The sequence below is a fragment of the Dendrobates tinctorius genome, unplaced genomic scaffold (genome assembly GCF_039654945.1).
Source record: "Dendrobates tinctorius isolate UK_male_01 unplaced genomic scaffold, ASM3965494v1 ptg000117l, whole genome shotgun sequence".
NCBI lineage: Eukaryota > Metazoa > Chordata > Amphibia > Anura > Dendrobatidae > Dendrobates > Dendrobates tinctorius.
Genome location: NW_027361785.1, coordinates 1,823,823 through 1,840,591, shown reverse-complemented (window position 1 = coordinate 1,840,591; position 16,769 = coordinate 1,823,823). Strand labels below are relative to the sequence as shown.

The following is a 16,769-nucleotide window of genomic DNA, read 5'->3' as shown; positions in this document are numbered from 1 at the left end:
TTCCTATGGGATTCCACAATGCTGTGCTAATGCTGCGGTTTTTACCGCGGCTGAATCGCTTCACAGTAAGAAACGCAGCATGCTCATTAATTTTGCGGAATCACGGCGATCCCGCACCCATAGGAATGCATTGCTCCGCTTACTTCCCGCATGTGGCTGTGCACACCATGCGAAAAATAAGCAGAACAATTGCGGATGGTACCCACGGTCCGGAGGAGAGGAGACTGTCCTCCGGGCTATGGGTACCATATTCCTGTAAAAAATAAAATTTAAAATAAAAAATATTGTTATTCTCACCTTCCGACGTCCCGCGCAGCCTTCCCGCCTCTCTCCATGCTCCCGGTTCCAGTAATCCTTTGCGAAAATGCCCGCGATGACGTCCGTTCTCGCGGGATCGCGAAGTCTCGTGGTCATCGCGAATTACCACGAGACGTCGCGATCCCACGAGAACGGACGTCATTGTGAGCATTTTCGCAAAGGATTACTGGGAACGAGAGCGTGGAGAGAGGCGGGAAGTCGGAAGGTAAGAATAACACCATTTTTTATTTTTTTTTACATTTTATCTTTTACTACTGATGCTGCATAGGCGGCCTCAGTAGTAAAAAGTTGGTCACACTCGTCAAACACTGTTTGACGAGTGTGACCAACCTGTCAATCAGTTCTCCAAGCGATGCTACAGATCGCTTGGAAAACGCTAGCATTTTGCAAGCTAATTACGCTTGCAAAATGCTAGTTTTTCTGCGGGAAAATCGCGTGAATTTAACATGCGATTTTCCCGCGGAATGGAATTCCGGAACGCTCGCGGTAATTACCGAGAGAGTCCCGCTACGTGTGAACTTAAGGGCCTGTCACACTAAGAGATATCGCTAGCAATATCGCTATAACTAGTGACGTTATAGCGATATCGCTATGTCTGATACTTACCTACGACCAGCTCACCCGCTGCTTATCGCTGATCGCGCGAGAACGTTCAGGACTGTTTCTCGTCGTCTGCTTCCTGCGGCGCTTCCTGCTGTGAAAACGAGCGACACGTGGAGCCGGGCGGGAGGACGCAGGATCGCCTGGTGTGACAGGTAAGTAGCGATCCCCGTCCCCAGCGATGTCGCTGGTGAGATCTGCCTGTGTGGCAGCTCACTAGCGACCACTTAGCGATGTACCAGCGATCCTGACCGCGTCATATCGCTGGTCGGGATCGCTGGTACATCGCTAAGTGTGACAGTACCTTAAGCCTTAAGCACAACATTTCAATAAACAAACAATGAGCTTGGAGAGAGAATCCTTAATTAGGTAAGATTAGATAGGTAGTGTGAAAAGTTCTGTGAGATCAAAGGGCTACTTGGAGGAGATAGCTCAGATATGATAATGGGTCATAAAACCTTCTGAAAAATTGAGTCCTTTGTGAATAGAATCAAAGATTGTAATGAATTTGTGTTCCCACACTCTCCGATATGTCTGTGATTTAAAATTGCCTTTTAAAATGACAACTTTCATATTGCTTATGTTGTGTCCTGGATAACAGAAATGTTTAGCCACAGGTAAATGGGCTTTTTTGTCTGTAATTGTATGACGATGAGACCTCATCCTTGCTCTCAGTCTCTGTCCTGTTTCTCCAACATAGAGGCCACCCACAGGACATATATTGCATAGAATTAAATACACCACATTGGAAGAGGAACATGTGAATGTCCCTGTGATCTTATAGTCCTGCTGTGTGTTGGGAATTTGGATTTTGTTTTTGGTCTCTATATGAATGCAGGTTTTGCATCTTCTCCCATTGCAAGGATATGTTCCTCTTGGTGAATCCGAGGGCATTGAACTTCGGATAATGATGTTTCTTAGATTGGGAGGTTGTCTGTAACATAGCAAGGGTGGGGTCTTTGAATAGTGTTTTTAACCGGTCATCCTTGTGTAGGATATGGTGAAGTTTCTTAGCCATTTTTCTGAGTATTTCAAAATGTGGGTTGTAGGTCACTACCAGAGGTACACGATGATTTTCCTCTTTTTTCTGTATTGAAGTACTTGACTTCTAGGTATCCTTGTGGCCCTAACGATCTGATCATCAATGGAGGTGGGATGGTAACCTTGATTTAAAAATGACATTTTAAGCTGGGTACAGTACCGTACAGCACTCTATTAATGGAGAAGTCCACCTTAAAACCTCTTCTGGCAAGTCAGTGACATGTCAAATATGCAATCAACTGGGGAGAGGGGCTGTGAGCTTGTTCCTCCACAATGGCTAATCAGAAGCTAACTCCTTTGGAGCTAGTCAAATGTTTTTGCTGTAAATTTTTAACACAATTAAGGTTTACACACCAATGATATAGAAGTGTTTCAGAAGAACATAATACTGCTGTAAGTTGCCAGGGTTGAAATACTTTTTCAGCAAGTCTGAGAATCGTACTGGAAACTTTGTATGACTGGCTTTCAGACAAAACAAATGGTATGGTAACTTGTTAAGATTCTGATATTAGAGATGGCTATATGCACTTTTAAATAAAGATGTTTTAAGTCAAGAAAGTAACCTGGCAAAAAGATGATTGCAAGATGGAATTCCTGTTTAAAAAGGTTTTTAAAAATATTTTTTACTAGCTGAAGAGCCAGACGCTGCCTGAGCATAGTAACTAACTACGGTTAGTTATAACAAATTATAATGATCTAATAAATAAATATATCTGAGTGTATAGCCACGCCCACTCCGCATAGCCACATTCACTATAATATCCCACATCCTCCCGTCAGCCAGTGCTACCGGACTACTACCCCTAATATCCGACATCGTCCCATCAGCCAGAGCCACCGGACTACTACCCCTAATATCCCACATCACCCTGTCAGCCAGAGCAATTGGGCAACTACCACTAACATCCCACATCATACCGTCACAGCCGCCGGACTACTACCCCTAATATCCCACATCATCCCGTCAGAGCCACTGGACTACTACCCCTATTATACCATATCATCCCGTCAGCAAGAGCCACCGGACTACTACCCCTAATATCGCACATCATCCCATCTGCCAGAGCCACCGGACTACTCCCCCTAATATCCCACATCATCCCGTCAGAGCCACTGGACTACTACCCCTATTATCCCATGTCATCCAGTCAGCAAGAGCCACCGGACTACTACCCCTAATATCACACATCATCCCATCTGCCATAGCCACCGGACTATACCCCTAATATCCCGCATCATCCTGTCAGCCAGAGCCACCAGACTACTACCCCTAATATCCCACATCATCTCGTCAGCCTGGAGTCAGAACCAGAGTGCTGAGTGGAACGGTCCTAACTTCCATGCCAGAGATCCCTTTAAGAAAGCATGCGATCAGAAACAGAGCGCTGAGTGGATTTGCCGTGACTTGCATACCTATGATCCCTTTAATAGAACCCTGGGGTCAGAATCAGAACGCTGAGGGATTTGCCCTAACTTCTGCACAGGACATCCCTTTAAGAGAGCCTGGGGTCAATACCAGAGCATTTGAAGGCAATTGCCCTGAATTCCATACCGAGGATGCCTTTAAGAGAAGCATGGGGTCAGAACCAAAGCACTGGATGGATTTGCCCTGCCTTCCATACCGGAGATCCCTTTAAGAAAGGCCTAGGGTCAGTACCAAAACGCTGAGTGGATTTGCCCTAACTTGCATACCATTGATCCACGGGAGGGGGAATTCATTTCTGTCATGTGCTCTGTGCTCCTTTCAGGGGGGCAGACAATGGCTGGGAGCTTATGTTCCTGGGGATGCTAGATTTCTCCCACCATGTCAGTGTCTGCTGAGGTGTTGTCAAGTGGGAAAACTTGCTCATAGCAACCAATCACAGCTCAGCTACTTTTAACCAGCTCTGGTGAAATGAGAGATGCTTAGTGATTGGTTGAAAGGAAAACTGTTGATCATAGCAACCAATCACAGCTGAGCTTCTTTTGAACAGCTCTGGTGAAATGAAAGATGCTTCGTGATTGGTTGGTGATATTCATTTTTATATATAGAGATAACTCATTAAGCAACATCATGTATGACAGCACTTTAGGAACAATGAGTAATTGGCATTTAGTAAATACTTTTAGATGCTTTATTACCTTTTCGAGGTCAGGAATCCTTCAGCAGCTTTTTTCCCCCCACTTTTCTCATAGAAAAGACATGCAAGCTTGACCAAGGATAGCATGCAAATGTATGAGGAAATGGGGAGGAACAGTTCGGTATAGAGATGTGGTCATGTCACCAGAGCTAAGGTTGGAAAACTCTTGCCCTATTACAACTTTTTAATCAGTTCACTGTCCTTTCCTCATTTCATACGAGTTTCAACTACTATACATAAAGCTAAGGGGGTGAATACTTTCACAAGCAGCTTTATATGCCGAAAAACTAAGTCCTGGACAACCTCTTTACAAAGAAGTCAACCAGATACCAAACAGCATAATATAAAATAACTTTTCTAAAATCCGACACCTGAACAACAGGGATGGTCTCACAATTTAAGAAGCATTAGCGTGGAGAAACAGGAAAAATCCACCCACATACAGCCTTTCCAGTTCACTTATCTCGTTGTATCCTGGGTTCACAAAAGGATCTGTATTTGCTTTCCTCTGTTCACTTATGTATCACATGTAAAGAATCATCCTACAGCTATCAACACATTCACAAAGAAGACAAATAGAAATCTTAAGGCACTGTCACACTTAGCGATGCACCAGCGATCCCGACCAGCGATATGACGCGGTCAGGATCGCTGGTGCATCGCTAAGTGGTCGCTAGTGAGCTGTCACACAGGCAGATCTCACCAGCGACATAGCAGCGGTCGGCGGTCGCTACTTACCTGTCAGACGAGGCGATCCTGACGTCCTCCCGCCCGCGTCCACGCGTCGCTCGTCGGCGCCACAGGAAGCCCAGCAGGAAGCTGATGACGAGAAACGGTCCAGGACGTTCTCGCGCGATCAGCGATAACCAGCGGGGGGAGCCGGTCGGAGTTAAGTATCAGACATAGCGATATCGCTAGCAATATCGCTATAACGTCACAAAAACCAGTGACGTTATAGCGATATTGCTAGCGAAATCGCTTAGTGTGACAGGCCCTTTACAGTGAGGGGAGACAAAAAAAGTAAATGGATCTACAAAAGGAGAAAGTGAGCTATATTGCTGGGTATGCTATTTTCAGCTCCACCTGATTAACTGCATCATTCACGCGTGGTATTTATAGACCCATTTAATTAGGGAAGTAGAAATGCAAATTGAAAAATCAGTTCCCTCATGATATTTTTCCAGTCACTTTGGAAGTGCTTCCATTTAACGGTAACGTTTGATTTCATCGTATAATTAATTCCTTGCAGTACATGATCGCCACATCCAGTCACTGCTTGCTAATTGGTGACATCAGTAATACAAATCTATTTTTAATCTGTTCTTAAAGACTGAGAGGATTTAGACAGGCAAATCCTTGTACTTCCATGGCTAGCGGCGTAGAGGGAAAAAGCTTACGGAGCTAAGCCTACAGTAAGCATGTCTACTGATAAATGCAATCATACATAACTATTTTAGCTTTATTTTAATATTTCCACACAAAAGCCAAATCCAGATTGAGTACACAGATTGAATAAATCCAATACTTCAATTACAAATCAACCCCATTCACAGATATGAGCGATTGTGAACTGCTATCAATGATGACAGTGACATTTCATGTGACATTTGAAGTCCCACACCCAGGACCTAAAGAGATACATTTATTTCACTATTAAAAACAAGGTTTCATCCCACCACAAAGAATTATTACGAACACAAGAAAGATCTCACAATCCAGATCAAGAATTACCAAACTGTGATCTATGAGGGATGTGTTACAGTAACAGACATGCCATTTACATTTTATTTCCGTTGAACAACGTAGGTTTTATGTGTGACCGGGTAGAAGCTATTTCCTTGTAAAATACTGGGCTAGAGACAGATGATACCAGTGTGATCCCTGTCAGCTTCTCTAGAAAGCAGTCTGTTCACAATTGTCTCTGGAGGCAGGCACTGAATGAACACACTGTTTATGAAGGCTACCACTGACCTTTGTGACGGCATCAGCAGGATTCAATGGCCTTACTAACTGAATACAATACCCATTTACCGAGGGAAACGTCACTATATGAAGATAAATAGAAAAAAAACTTAAAGGGGGTTGTGCTAGTTTTGGGAATTACGTTTTGGACAGGCTCAAGTGTTGATATCTCTATTCTGCCCTCTACTAGGTGAATTTGGAGAAAAAAAAAAAGACTTTTTCAATAGAAGGTATTTTTGCTTAACTTTTCTTCAAACAGTAACCTATGAATAGTATACGAAAAGCACATATACTGGCATAATAGCCCATGGTGCAGTACATTTGAAGCATGGATGTACATACCTTGCTGGCTTTCACGTTTATAAAACTACATGTTTCACAAGGCAGAAATTCCAAGCAATTAGCGTAATATATAACAGAATAAATAAAGAGTAGTACAAAAATACAATGAGATACTAGCACACCCAGAACATCAGAATATTGCTTTCATTTTCCAACAGGCTTCTGGAAAAATGAAAAGGCTGACACTGAATTTTTACCATAGGCAAACACTGCACTTGTGCTACAACATCTTCCCGTAACGTGTTCTTGATCGAGGACACTTCCAGGAAAGTTCCATGGATATGAGGGATGAGCAGCGAATGTTTTCACAATGTACTTGTGCTGCTTTGGGCTCCTACAGACTGTTCTGAAGATATATACAGTACTTAATCTGTATTTGAGTTTAGTCCTTTTATGGAACTACCGTAGAACACGTTGAAGGTTTGGACCACATAAATAAAACAAGCGACAGGAAAGGTCACATCTGTGTTAAAGGCTAGAATCAGTCTGTGGCACATTCAGCCAGAGTATAAAGTGCATCGTACTTGTCCACTAAAACAATGGACACTGGGGAACCCAAAAGGACCTCAGGCCCTTCATGAGTGTCACATGACAGATCTGGCATCTGTTATTTTGTTTTGTAGGTGCTATGAAGGATCAGAAGAATTGAATTGATAATGCAAGTGTGAACAAATCCTAAATCTTCAACCAATGAAGCATGGTCTCCTGCCAGTCTATGCTTACTTTTCAGGTCTTTTGGGCATGTGACTGCAGCAGCCAATCAGCCGCCTCAGCAGCGATACAAGTACAGAACATATTTTAAAACATTTCCTACCTCGAGCCTACATAATTACTGCAATTGTTCACAGCGCATGTAAAAATGAGCATGCAGCTAATTATATTTTAAACCCTTAATTTAGACTAAGGCTATGTGCACACGTAGTTTTTTTGGTGTGCGGATTTTGTAGAGAAAACCGCAGATAAATCCGCAGGACAAAAGTCATGCGGTGTATCTGCGGTTTTGCACCTCATAATGGATGAGGTGTAAAACTGCAGCGTTTCTGCACCAAACAATTGACATGCTGAGTATTGTAAGCCGCAGCAAAACCGCGCAGAAAAATCCGCAGCATGTGCACAGCTTTTTTTAATTTCTACAGGAAATAAAGGTACTGTACAACGCAGCAGAATCTGCTGTGGACCCGCAGCTGCAGAAACACTGCGGAACCGCAGCAGAATCCGCACCGTGTGCACATACCCTAAAGGAAACACCAGATAGTTATAAATTGAAATATATTTATTGTACCAAGACTTGGAATTAATTTACCACCAATTGGATATGTTTTTATTTAACAGAACCTCCCACCTACAATATGAATTTCCACCAGATATTCTCCTAGAGCCAAACCTACATAAACTCCACGTTACTAACCCTAGAAGTCATATTTGAGAAAGAAGCAACGATATTGAATGAAGGTCAAATCTAACTAATGGTTAAAGGAATGCTGACTTGTATAGATACGGAGCATGGAAAGTTACCTCAGCATTTCCTTATTCCTTTAGGAACATACATGCCGCAATGTATGAAAGAAGGAAGAGGGAAAAGTCTCATACCGCTATCATCACACAACGTTGTAACACTGTCACCTATGCTTACATAATTAAGAATCACAAGTACTGCAATTCCTCATCCATTATAGGAGCGTTTGCCAGCCAGGAGCTTGAGTCACATAGTACCCTTGGGTCACCAGCATTGGGCTTCCTAGCTACTGTCACCTTCATTATTGTGGTAGCAGAGAGATCACCAAACTCATCGTTAGTATAAAGCCATAATTTTAATAGGTTTTCTGCCTTTTTTTTAATTTTGTGTTTTATAATCTAAGTAGCTCATAATCTAGAGTCGCTTAAAGTGATAGTCTCTAGTTTGGAAGTTATCCTCTGTCCACAGAATAGGGTCACTTTACCAATCCCAAGAGGTCTGACTGCTGGGACCCCACTGATCCAGGACTCTGAAGAGCCCCATGTGAATCGAGCAGTGCTGGATCACACACACTGCAGATTTAGTCACTCTTATAGGAGTGCCAAGCACAGCGCTCAGCTAGTTCTGGTGGTGCCATATAAAAGAATTAATGGAACAACAGTGCATATGACCGAGCTCTCAGTTCTCGCAGTGGGGTTCCTAGCGATCGGACCTCAGCAACCATTAAGTTATCTCCTATTGTAGGGATAGAGGATTACTTCCAAACGTGAGGCTATCCCTTTAAAGTCCTTTGCATTACAAGAATGACTCTGGTTAAAGGGGATATCTGGGACTTAAAGAAAATACAAATGTACCTAAGCACTAACAGGCAGGCAGCTACTACCTAGCTCCCTATTGTGACCAGCGTTCTCCGCCATCACAGAGCAGTCACAGACTTCTGCTGACGGAATGTCAAGAGCGGCAGTTGGTCTTCCTGTTGAAAGGGTGAAAATACTGGTGTCTTACTGATTGACAGCTGGCTCTCCACTGCCTAGTTATGGAAGACATCTGTCAATCAGCATGTTGCCAGTAGTCTCGTCTCGCCCTGTCAACAGGAAGAGAACCTGCTGTTCTGTTGACAGGGAGCAGCTGAATCTCTGGGAAGAGGTCAATGACCAATGCCGGGTGCAACAGACAGTAGTTGCCTCTGTTAAACAAAAAAAAAACACAACATGTACTTGACAAGCCCCGGATATTCTTTTTAAGAAGTCCAATCCAAGAAAAAACGGATGGCACTTACCGGTAAAATCCAATTCTTTATTTCAACATTAAAACATATTTGTCGGGAGAACGGGAACGCAGGAGACGACGGCCGTTTCGTACTGGGGTTGCGCTTCTACGGGTCACACGGCTTTTCCTTGGATTGGACTATTATCTGCATTTTCTGGATCGGCGATTGTTACACCATATGCACTAGCATAGAGGGTAAAGTTTTGTGCGGTGCGGCTTGCATTTCGTTTGAAGTGGATTCCCTTTAAGAGGCAATCTGATTAAGGGCTCATTCACACGTCCGTATTTTCAGTCCAAGTGCTGCTGTCCATTAAAAAAAACAAAACAGCGAATTTGGACCAAAGTTATTCTCTAGGGTAGTGTTAATTTTCATGAACAATCTGCACTAGTTTCTTCTATAAAAAGGATTTATTTTGTCATTGTAGTCTATTGGTGGCACAAAAAAAAAAACTAAGCGGATGCCATACATATAATAGCCACTGTTTATTGATATATTGCGTATTTTTTAACATAGGAATCAGCAAATTATTTTGTAAATTATTAATAGCCGCTGTATTTAAAAAATTACACAGATGACAAGTGAGGAAAAAAAATACCCCCAGTTTATATGGCATCGTGATTCTACCCTCAAGAGCATTACTGGCCTTAATGAGGTGGAGTTTATATCTCACAGAGACCCCCCCCCACACTGTGAAGGAAGGAGCCCATATATCATTGAATGGCGAGAGTCACACAATCACCCACATCTTCAGCATCTGGACATAACGTCTTAAATTCAAGACCAAATAAGAGAACTAAGAAAGGGTTTGTACAAGAGTTAAAGGGAACCTGTTACCACATAAATGTAGTCCGATCTGCAGACACTATGTTATAAAGCAGGGGTAACTAAGTAGGCCGATATAGTTTTGTGACCAAACCAAAAATGTTCAGTCTAGTGGGCGGTCCTATCAGTAATTGACAGCTATCACTGTATTCACTCTTGTACACAGAAAGCTGTCAATCACTGACAGGTCCACCCAATGCACCACAAATCCCAGAAGGAGAAAAGTATAAATGATTAACACAAAGGCAATTCTAAATCTTTTCTCACCTAACTAAATGATAAGTCCACTCAGCTCCCCCTGCTCTGTAACAAACTGTCTGTGGATTGGATGGTATTTTCATGCTGATAGGTTCCCTTTAAAGCTAGTTACAGGAAATGGTAAAAACCCAAATATCTCTCATGTGTTAAATCTCCAGCTGGTCAAATGTTGATGCTCTGGTGGTATGAGGTGGACTCTATATTACTGAAATATGACATGTGACTGTTGTAGCCAACACAGGCCTCAGCGGTCATGAATCATTACGCTAGAGAAGCAAAGACAGATAGGGACCAGTGTAGCATGGCATAGGAGAATCAAAGTATTTACTTGGGAATTTAGTTTAACTTCCTAATTTTCCAGACAACCCTTTGGAGGTTGTAGACATTTTCAGCCCCTGGAGATACAAATAATATTTTCATCCATTGGTCACCAAGCAAAGGTATTGAAAATTGTAAGGAAAACCAAAACACAAAATATATTGTTTTGCCTGAGTTGCATATGCCTTCCAAAAAAACCATCAATTTACAAAGAACATCTAGAGTGGAGAGCATATATGTGCAATGAATCGACCAAACATTATAAAGAACCTGCACGTTATCTACACACTGCATCAAGAGATAAGCGAGCAGAGCAGTGACCTTACATCTAATAGCACAGGAGAATATGGAAAAGGAGGATGTGTGACAATGAGAAGTACATCACACCTATGTTTTATTGAAATCAATACATATAAACATATCAGGTTAGCATTCTAGGGTGTATTGGACACCGAGTAGTAAGACAGAGCATACACCCCTTGATTTCCAATCCACATGCTTTTAGCACCTTTGACAAGTTTCATTTAAAGGGGTTGTTCAATGCTTTTATATTGATAGTTTATCCTTATGATACGTCATAAATACCTATATCCAATAACAATATTGCACCCCCCTCGATCAGCCATTTCTCTGCTGGATGTGATCAGTTGCAGAGCAATACAGAAAAGCTCCGTCAAGTAGTGAACAACATAGTGGCTGCAGTGGGGTACTGCAGATCTACCCCTATCCATTTGAATAGGGGCGGAGGGTGCAGTAGCCAGAGATGAGCAGCTCTACAACTGATTAGAGGGAGTGGCTACTGAGATCCTATGAATAGGCCATCAATATTAAAGTGCCTGACAACCACTTTAACTATCTGAAATGTTTTCAATTAAGAGAAAATAAATTAAAAATTCTTCAAAAAAACTTAATGGAATTCTATTTTTCATATAAGTATCTGAGGTAACCAATTTTCAACAATCATAGTATAATGGAAAGTCAGACTACCCAATTCAGGGGACAACCAACATGACTGCAGCTACTGGTGAAGAAAGGGTTGTCTCTCAGCTTTGATAACTTATATGGCGATATCATAAGGTGCACAAAGACATTAGATGAACACTTAATCTGTATGGGGATTCCAGATGCTCCTTAATGACCAAGGTTACACAAAGATGAAAAATTGTCTTTTTATCCAGGAAAAAAAAATAAATTAAAAAATACGCTTGTTCATCTATATTGTCATCATTGTTGCATTCATTTTTATACATCAGCAGTGAATAAAATGGACAAGAACAAATACAGTTCCCCATGTTAGGAACTGCAATGTATCTGTAAAAATTGGATGCTACATGGTTGATCTGCTTTTTGTTTTGTTTTTTTCAAACCCAATTTTTTGTACGGACGAAAAAAATTGGCATCTGAGCAGCCGATTTCAATGTATGTAAGAATGCTGCCTAAAGAGCAAATCTGAGAAGGCAGGGGAAAGAGGTAGAAGGGTTGATTGGTCATGCTGGATTTCAACTTGCCTGATACTTTGTTCTCATTCCAAGAAGGCAGTGATTTGTTCCATAGTAAGGGATGCTATAGTGCTGGCAGAATGAAAGTCAAGTGGATCTGCCCAATTAAAGCACCACTCCAGCGTATTTTTTTAATGCAGTTCCCTGCCCATACTCTCATCCTTACCTGCCGTCATCATTTATTGGGGCCACAATGATTGGTCTCCAGCAGTTTGTGTCTTGCACATCGCTCTAGTGTTTTCGGGTTATCTTTCAATACCAAGTCCAAGAGTCTTGTTCTGGCGCTCACATACTTGCATTGAGAGCTGGTTACTGTCAATTCTGACTTCCAGTCAGAAGTTGAAGTCCCAAGAGGGGACCGTGGGATAGGAGCAGCGGCAGGAAGGGATGAAGACGGAGGGTGACAAGTATAATATTAGATGCAGGAATCGTGCGTTATTAGCTGGAATAAAGAAAAACCGTTGGGAGTGGTGCTTTAAAGAGTTGATTGAATATTACAAAGCATGAGAATACGGACAGTTCCTGTACATAGACTGGTATGTGCAATTTTACCTTGTTGAGGGGGATGAGAACAACAATACCATGCTTTTACTTGGAAGAAACAACAAGTACAGTTTAATGGCATTTTGCTGTTACAGGAAAACATTTTAAGTATACCTCTTATGACAAGCTGCCAATTTCTTCTTGAAGCTTTCTATGCTATCTGATCCATTATAGCTTTCACACTGAGATTAGCCGAGCATGCATGTTTATGTCATTGGGGTGAAGGTGATAAGCAGCTGTCAGACAGTTTTAGAGGTGCTTCCATCTTGTAAGAACAAAGCATTAGCAATGGAGAACAGCCAGGCGCTCCCATAAACTCCAGATTGCCAGCTGATGCTGCTGAGATTTGCACAGTTGTACAGGACGGACCAGAGACTACTGCCCAGCCATCATAGGTGGTCATGATGGATGGCCACAGTACGGTGAAGACCAGAACCATCACTGAGAAGATGGTCAGTTGCCACTGGAAGGATAGACATTTGTTTCCTAACCATCAGAGCTGGAATCTAAGAGAATTCATTGGTACAGCTGTTTGTAATCCTCCCACTATCAGCCTTCTGGAGGACTGGTAAAGGGCAGTCCTGGACAGCCAGTGTCTATAGTCAATGGGTAAGACTTTCCATAGATGTCGGCTTCAAATACATGCCCAGAGCTGCCATGGCACCGGATGTAGAGGCTGGCATATCTATTACCTGCACCAGGAGGGAGACTAGAGAATATAGACAGTCAGCCCAGCAGCAGAAGGAACACCTGGAAGGAAGCTGGCACCTGCTGTTTTCTCCTGTAAGGCACAATGGCCTTGTAGTATGCCAGGCTAATGGGCACCCAAGGTGGGTGTGAGAGGGAAGACCATCCCTAGACACCCATGTACAGTGCCAGGCTTCCCCATAGTGTGTGGCTGTGTACACCCGCCATAACAGGCAGACGTGCCAACACATGCCATGCACACCCCAAACACACGAGCTACGCCACATCCAAAACTTCCAGCAGCCGGAAAGTTTGGAGAGTCCCACACCCGCGCCATGTCCTGAGGACACACATCTGTGCCGCTGCCTCTGTCACATGGGGACGGGGAGCTCCTGACAGGAAGCGAGACCCCCGGGGAGAAGAGATGGGGGGATGTGAGGCCGCATAACAAAGCCTGGCAAACCGGGGGGCACCGTGCTAACGTGCAGGCCTCGGGGAGACACAGCTGGGTACAGCATCTCCATCACACTCACCTCCCTCCGCACCTCACACAATGCTGCTCGCTTTGTTGGCCCCCGGTCACAGGCCCGGCGTCTCCCGCGGCTCTTCCCGTAGGTCGCTGCTCACTTTCCTCCTCTCTTTCTCTCCCCCTCTCTCTTTCCTTCACCTCCTCCTAGCAGCTTTCTCCGGCCAACCGACACGGCGCGCTCCCCGCCGTCACCTCCCGCCGGCGCGTGCACGTGTGTGCGAGCCCGCGCCTTCTCACCAGCCGTCACCTGACAGCGGTACTCTCCCGGGACCCTGCGTCATGTGACCGGCGCGTGATAACGGCCCCTTCATGTCCTGACGTTTTGGTGTGCCCCCCAGGGTGTGGGCAGGGGGAACACGTACATGGACGAGTAGTTATGGGAGTAACTACCCGACGTATAGTCAGATTCGTGAGAGGATGCAGGTTACCTCACGGGCCTCACAGCGTAAGCTGGGGCCACACCGAACAATGGCCGCCAAGGAGCGCTGCTCCACAGATGCCGTTACCGGGTAGTTGCTGCCAACCGTGCGGCCATTCGCTCCAGGCTCATGTTCACACATTGCATTTACTGTCCCCACAGACATGTCACCTCAGCCTAAGAATCGCAGAGGTTTTCTGCTGTAGTGTTGGAAAGTCTAAAGGCCCCGTCTCACTAAGCGATCTCGGTAGCGAGATCGCTGCTGAGTCACAACTTTTGTGACGTAACAGCGATCTCACCAGCGAGATCGCTATGTGTGACAGCGATCAGCCCCCCTGCTGGTATCGCTGATCGCTGGAAGAAACCTCTGGACATTTCTTTGGTCGCTGGTCTCCCGCTGGCCAGCACGCATCGCTGCGTGTGACAGGCAGGAGACCAGGGATCAGGTGTAAAAAATAATAAAAAATCTAGTTATTCTCACCATCCGACGTCGCGTTCAGTCATCCCACCTCTCTCCACGCTCCGGTCCCAGTGATCCTTTGCACGAATGACCGCGAGATGTCACGGTCTCGAGGGATAACAAAGTCTTGCGGTCATTCGTGCAAAGGATCACTGGGACCGGAGCGTGGAGAGAGGCAGGATGGCTGAACGCGACGTCGGAAGGTGAGAATAACTATATTTTTTATTTTGATTCTATTTTTTACAGCGATGGCAAGCGATGCCGGGCGCTCGGCATCGCTGTGCTGATCGCTGGTGAAGCTGTCTGTGTGACAACTCACCAGCGATCACATAGCGACTTACTAGTGATCCTGACACCTTGACATCGGTGTCGGGATCGCTGGTAAGTCGCTTAGTGTGACGGGGCCTTAAGGCTTTGTGCACACTCTTGGATTTGTATCTGCAGAACCACAGGTAAAATGACTTGCGGATTGGCCTGTGGTTTATCACCTCTACAATGGAGGAGATGTAAACCGCAGCAGAATCCACAGAAAAGAAGTCACATGTCATTTCTTGCTGCAGATTTGAAACCGCAGCTTTTCCGCAGTTAAAAATCCGCAGCATGTGCACAGCAGATTGTAAATCCCATAGTTTTACATGCTACTGTACACTGCAGAACTGCTGCAGATCCGCTGCTGCCAAAACCGCAGCGTGTGCACATAGCGTAAGGACACGTGCACACACTAAGTTTGTCTGCACCAAAAACATAACACACTGCGGTTTTTGCTGCGGATCCGCACAGACTGGTGCATCACTACCAGCGTGCCTTATCTATAATAATGCGCTAAACCGCTTCCGTCCGGTTGTAATGCAGCTTCCATCCGGTCGTAACTTGGTGACGTCACATCCACCACACACCTCTTGCCATGTTAACCCTCAACACGCACTCCTCTCACCTTTCACCACCTCCACTCACGTCCCCCCCCTCTTTCACTCCACATATGACCCTTTCACTCAGTCTCTCATACTCACGCCATCCTGGATCCAGACGTTGTCCACGCCGGCGACATGTTCTTGCGGTGACGCCATCTTGGATCGGCGAAATCCCGCGATACTCAAGATGGCGTCGCCGCAACAACATGTCGCCGGCGTGGATGACGTCGGGATCCAGGATGGCGTCGGCGAAATCTCGCGAGATTTCGCCAACGCCATCTTGGATCCGGCGGAATTTTGTCATTTACCTCACGCCGACTTGCTGTGCGGACGTGTTGCCTTGCTCCTCTGCCTGTTCACTGCCGGTGTCTAATTACAGGGCCAATTTGCCTCTACCACTTCATAACTACTGCTGGGCAATTACAGGGCCAATTTGCCTCTACCACTTCATAACTACTGCTGGGCAATTACAGGGCCAATTTGCCTCTACCACTTCATAACTACTGCTGGGCAATTACAGGGCCAATTTGCCTCTACCACTTCATAACTACTGCTGGGCAATTACAGGGCCAATTTGCCGCTACCACTTCATAACTACTGCTGGGCAATTACAGGGCCAATTTGCCGTTACCACTCCATAACTACTGCTGGGCAATTACAGGGCCAATTTGCCGTTACCACGTCATAACTACTGCTGGGCAATTACAGGGCCAATTTGCCGCTACCACTTCATAACTACTGCTGGGCAATTACAGGGCCAATTTGCCGCTACCACTTCATAACTACTGCTGGGCAATTACAGGGCCAATTTGCCGCTACCACTTCATAACTACTGCTCCTTGCTCCTCTGCCTGTTCACTGCTGGTGTCTAATTACAGGGCCAATTTGCCTCTACCACTTCATAACTACTGCTGCCTTGCTCCTCTGCCTGTTCACTGCCGGTGTCTAATTACAGGGCCAATTTGCCTCTACCACTTCATAACTACTGCTGCCTTGCTCCTCTGCCTGTTCACTGACGGTGTCTAATTACAGGGCCATTTTGCCTTTACCACTTCATAACTACTGCTGGGCAATTACAGGGCCAATTTGCCTCTACCACTTCATAACTACTGCTGGGCAATTACAGGGCCAATTTGCCTCTACCACTTCATAACTACTGCTGGGCAATTACAGGGCCAATTTGCCACTACCAATTCATAACTACTGCTGGGCAAT

At 44.7% G+C, this 16,769-nt stretch overlaps 1 protein-coding gene across 4 annotated transcripts in view; it reads right to left on the bottom strand.

The window, feature by feature from the left end:
• NCK2 (NCK adaptor protein 2) overlaps nucleotides 1-14,109 on the bottom strand; it is an 89,961-nt gene extending 75,852 nt beyond the window's left edge. Inside the window, exons 1-2 of one of the 4 annotated variants that reach the window (XM_073590475.1) lie at nucleotides 13,770-14,104; nucleotides 12,173-12,448 (exon numbers count right to left, since the gene is read on the bottom strand). The gene's annotated coding sequence lies outside the window, so the exon portion shown is untranslated. Of the gene's footprint in view, nucleotides 1-12,172; nucleotides 12,449-13,769 lie in introns of all 4 variants that reach the window. The other 3 variants (XR_012234971.1, XM_073590476.1, XM_073590474.1) reach the window with 3 other exon arrangements.
• Nucleotides 14,110-16,769: the final 2,660 nt, after the last annotated feature.